This window comes from Suricata suricatta, chromosome 8, assembly GCF_006229205.1.
Source record: "Suricata suricatta isolate VVHF042 chromosome 8, meerkat_22Aug2017_6uvM2_HiC, whole genome shotgun sequence".
NCBI lineage: Eukaryota > Metazoa > Chordata > Mammalia > Carnivora > Herpestidae > Suricata > Suricata suricatta.
The window spans coordinates 11,588,181-11,593,384 of record NC_043707.1 but is presented as its reverse complement, the minus strand read 5'-3'; the positions used below and the strand labels follow the sequence as shown (position 1 = coordinate 11,593,384).

The window sequence follows — 5,204 nt, the reverse complement described above, 5'->3', positions numbered from 1 at the left end:
GTCCTCCCAGCGGGGAGCCGCCTCTCCCGTGTGACCCGAGGACCCCGGACCTCACGCCCCCCTGGGGACTCGCCCATCCCACGGAGCGCCTCCAGGTAAGGAGCTGCGGAGTTTCTGACTCTGCGATCCCCGTTTGTAGAGTCTGGATGGAATTTACACCCTCCCTTTCTCCTTTCTCGGTTGTTTTGTTCAGTCCCTGCAGCCATTTCCTCTTTCCCACTTTCTCCCCAGCTGCTTTTGGGGGGCGGGTGCGTTTCCCGTCCTCTCCCCGTCTCCATCCTCCCTCCACAAGCACAGAGAGTACCCTGCCCTCCGCGCCTTCCCCCTCAGGTCACCTCTCTGCGCCACGCACCTGCTGGGTTCTGTGGCTCGGGTTGTGCAGATTGTTGTGTTAATCCTCAAATCGGTGTTCTCGGTGTGCAAGATGGTTCAGTGTTGATCTGGCTGTTCTTTCATGGAGGCAAGTCGCAAAGAAAACTTCCATGCTGTTCCGCCTTCTTGGCTCCTCCCCCCCAATTTAAGAAACTTTCTATGCATGAATGCAATTAATGCCAATGTCCGTACCCATTGACACAGAAATCCACCAACAAGTATTTCTGGAACCCCTTCGGGCAAGGCACTGGGCTGGAGAGATACAGAACAAATCTGAAACATCGTGCTTAACTTTAATGAGCTTCAGTTTCATTGGGAGAAAAAATAATAACATGAGATGGGCCTACAGTACACAATAATATATCATTGTGAAGTTGGGTGGTGCAGACTATAAATACTCTGAGAGTCGGGAAGGAAGAATTCTAGGCACAGCCAGAACAGGCAGAGATGGCTTTTTGGCAAAGTGTTTGGGGTTGAACTTCGAGCACCAATCTTATTAAATACTTTTTTAAAGCTTATTTATTTATTTGAGACAGAGAGATCGAGTGGGAGGGGACAGACACACACACACACACACACACACACACACACACACACAGAGGATCTGAAGTGGGCTCTGTGCTGACAACAGGGAACCCAATGCGAGGCTTGAACTTACAAACCACGAGATCGTGATCTGAGCCAAAGTCTTGACACTTCACTGACTGAGCCACCCAACTGCCCCTTGAACACCAATTTTGAAACAAACAGTAGATACTCATTTCGTTAAATATTTGTTGAATAAATGGATAAATAGATAATAGGTTCTATCGTGGTTTGTTCCAGCCCCCCATCACCCAGTCTTGTATCCCTGGCTCTTCCCGAGCTCCAGGAGCTCCGGGGAAGGAAGATTCGGTGAAAGTACAGCCCAGATGTCAGTCAGTCATTAGCTTCTGGATTTCAAAATGGGCTTTGGAAACTCATCATGAAAGGATGGCTTTTAAATACCTTTTACAGTCCAGTAACTTACCTCTGAGAATCAAAAGTCAAGTCCCAAAGGGCTCAGGGCATAAAATCCCAGCAATGATTTATAGATTTGCAGAAAATAAACTGAGACTCGGACTACCTTGCCCGGGGAGGCAGACAGATAGAGGGAGGTGAAATAGAAGTGGGGGAGACAGAGCAGAGAGGTCCCTGGGGCTGGAAATCGAGAAACCCCATGTGGGGAGGACCTGAGTCAGCGCCGAAATGCGCCTGCTCGGTGGAGTGAGCGTGGGACCCCACCAGCAAGGAGCTAGGTCAATGTTCAGACGCCCGATCTCTGTAAGCCAGCGCCAGTCTGGGTTCCGCACTCGGGAGCCGCCGGTAGTTCTCACTGCCTGCCCCCTCATCTTCCAGCGAGACAGACACATCTGTGGCCCATTCGTGACCCAGCTGGCTAAGCCACCCTGTGTGCATAAGCGCTATTTTCTTCAACAGCCTGGGTGGGGGGAATAGACGGGAGTGTCTTCAGAGCCGGTACTGATTAGAGCCAGCACAGGCATGAATACTAACCTAGCCGGGGAAAAAACATAAATTTTAAAAAATGGATTTATGAGTAGAATTTGAATTTAAAAAAAAGAGGCAAAGACACAATATCCTAGGAGAGGACACACCAGCAAATGTCAGATGTTCTTTTTTTTTTTAATTTTTTAATGTTTATTTATTTTTGAGAGAGACAGAGCATGAGCAGGGAAGGGGAAGAGAGAAAGAGGGACAAAGAATCCGAAGCGGGTTCCAGGCTCTGAGCTGTCAGCACGGAGCTCCATGCAAGGCTTGAACTCACAAACCAAGAAGAGATCATGACCTGAGCTGAAGTCAGACACTTAACTGAGCCACCCAGGCGCCCCTTACATCAGATGTTCTGACAGGACCATAAAGAAACCAGTCAATAGCAATAGGAAGCAACAGTGGAGAGGAATAAAGAAATGGTCGATTTTCCCTTTTAACCTTTGTGAGAATTGTTCATCGTTCTTTCTACACATTTGCAGTTAAAAATCGCTTCATTCAGCCTTTGTATTTTTTTTTTTTTACATTTATTTATTTTTGAGAGACAGAGAGAGACAGGGCGTGAACAGGGGAGGAGCAGAGAGAGAAAGAGACACAGAATCTGAAGCAGGCTCCAGGCTCTGAGCTAGCGTTCTGCACAGAGCCTGACGCAGGGCTTGAATCCATGAACTGTGAGATCATGACCTGAGCTGAAGTTGGACGTTCAACTGACTGAGCCACCCAGGTGCCCCGATCCAGCCTTTACCTTACAAGTGCCCAGTTTTTTTTAATGTTTATTTATGTATTCTTTGAAAGAGAGAGACGGAGAGAGAGAGAACAAGAAGGAGATGGACAGCACTGAGCCCAATGAGGGGCTCGAACCACAAACCTTAAGATCATGACCTGTGCTGAAATCAAGAATCAGACGCTCAACCGAGCCACCCAGGTGCCCCTCAAAAGTGATCATTTTAGGTGGCTCAGTCAACTGAGCGTCCAACTTCTGCTCAAGTCATGATTTCACAGTTTGTGGGTTCTAGCCCCCTGTCCAGCTCTGTGCTGAAGGCTTGCTCAAAGCCTGGAACCTGCTTCAAATTCTGTCCTTCTCTCTTTGCCCCTTCCCTGCTTGTGCTCTGTCTCATTCTGTCTCTCAAAAATAAATAAGTGTGAAAAAATATATTTTTCAAGTGACCATTTTTTATATTTTTCCCCCCTCATAAAAAGTTTTTCATTGCCTCAGGTAAAAGCATCATTTCTCCAAACTGTTGAGAAATGACTCAAGATGTATATATTGCTTTTTATAATTTCTCCCAGAGGGTAAAATAAATCGCTGGCGATCATTAACTCGATTCAAATTTTCACACATCACCTGCAGGAAATTCTCTAACGCTATCCTCATAAATTCATTATTGGCCCAAAGCCTGGAAATTGTGGTTCATTTTCATATTATTTATCATTATGGAGTAAAAACAGTCTGCAAAAATGTGACAGATTATAATTTCTCCCTGGTGGGTTTATATCTTACTGTTCAGTATATTAATGTAATACTTCTTGTTTCTTTATTAAGACCTCTAAATATTATTCGAGCTTTTTTCTGGCATTCAACCCAGGCATAAACTGACTTTTTTCTCCCCTGCCTTCCTTTAGTAGCAAAAAAATAAAACAAACTGGCCAAAACATACAAGAATGTGCATTGACACACATGTTTGGTTGGTTTTTCCTTAAGAACATTTTCCTGACCTTCAGTTTGGAAGCGTGCAATTAAACAAGTCAAGTGAACAGGAAATATTTTCCCTTTGGCTTCGTAGTTTTTGTTTCAGTTTTCCAGTTTACAACCTTTACGCAGAAGACATTCTGATAAAATGATACATGAAAATGCCACAAACCTGAAGTTTACTGGTAACTTAATTCCATTTGATCAATCCCCATTAAAGAAGTAAAACGCAAGCGCTGTGTACAAGGAAGGGAATCCTGCCTCCCATACTCCCAAGGTAACTTCCTGGTGGCTATTTATGATTCCCATTATACCCACAACAGGGTTTTTAAATTTTTAATTCCAGTATAGTTAACATAAAGTGTAACAATAGTTTTAGGTGTACAATACAGTCATTCAACACTTCCATCCACTCCTCAGGGCTCATCCCTGCAAGGGTGCTCCTTAAATCCCTGTGACCTAGTTCACCCCTTCCCCTCCCCCCTCCGCTCTGGAAACCATCACTGTGTTCCTGTAGTTAAGAGTTTGTTTCTTGGTGTCTTTCTCTCTCTTCAACAGTGTGATTCCAATACTGAAATAACAGAAAGGAGCCTGAAACGAAGATGCAGTAAATACAGCAAGAGTAACCACAGAAAGGTCTCATGTGACCTCGAGGCACGTGAGGATATATATTGATAAACAGGATAGACGTATAAATGTTTCCTGAACTCACCTGCAGAGGAATGCAACACGTTTTTCAAATACGTATTCTCCTATTCTCCGTTGAGAATGAACACATTCTCATTGAATGTGTTCAGGGAAATCTCTTTCAGCCAAGACAGTAGGAAAGAATTTAAATCACAAAGGAAGACATTGGCAGACTCCTGAGCAAAGGAGCCGTGTGATCACAAGATGGTGGGAAAAATAGCCTTGGTAACTTGAAGTTCAAGTTTGCCTCCTTGGTATTTGTAAGAGGAAACTGTATCATGCATTTCCCCCCATACTTATGCTCACACAGAATGACTTATAAGAAGGCAGTCTGGGAAAATTTCAATTCTCCATTCTCAGCTCCATGAGAGTACATATGTACATACATAGGAAGTAAGCCAAACATTTGGAAAGAATTCAGAAACTGACAAGGAACACATGCAAACAGACAAGGACAACTTGTATCTCAATCCAAAGTAATGGCATAAATTTCGTGTTTGCAATAAAGATGACTAGGGAAGATGATTACAGGATGTTAAGTCTCCTTTCCTTTACATATTTCCCTGAATGTTCATACCACCGATAACACAAAAAACCCAGTCATTTGCTGTGCTTAACTAAAAATCATTTAATTTTTCATATACCTAACATTATATTAAACCAAACTTTTAATGTATTTTATACATAAAATTTAAACTTAAAAATGAAGCCACCCGTGTTGCTCTTACAATACTTCCCACCCAAAATGTCCAAAGAATATCCTGGCTCCATGGCTCAGGGGAAAGGGACACTCACACCAGGATCAGAAAATGAACAAATACCAAAAAGACAATATTCAGCCTGGCGGGCGTTTGACCACCTACTTGACCTCAGCATAGAGGCAGAGTATCCGTCACGTTGACCGAGTCCTCCGGTCACTGTAATGGGC

The 5,204-nt window shown here is 43.9% G+C and overlaps 1 long non-coding RNA gene across 1 annotated transcript; it reads left to right on the top strand.

Annotated features, from left to right (window-relative positions):
• Nucleotides 1-7: 7 nt before the first annotated feature.
• Nucleotides 8-4,802, top strand: LOC115299294. Its single transcript, XR_003912097.1, has 2 exons — nucleotides 8-95; nucleotides 4,148-4,802. It is a non-coding gene; the product is annotated as an uncharacterized LOC115299294 (long non-coding RNA).
• Nucleotides 4,803-5,204: the final 402 nt, after the last annotated feature.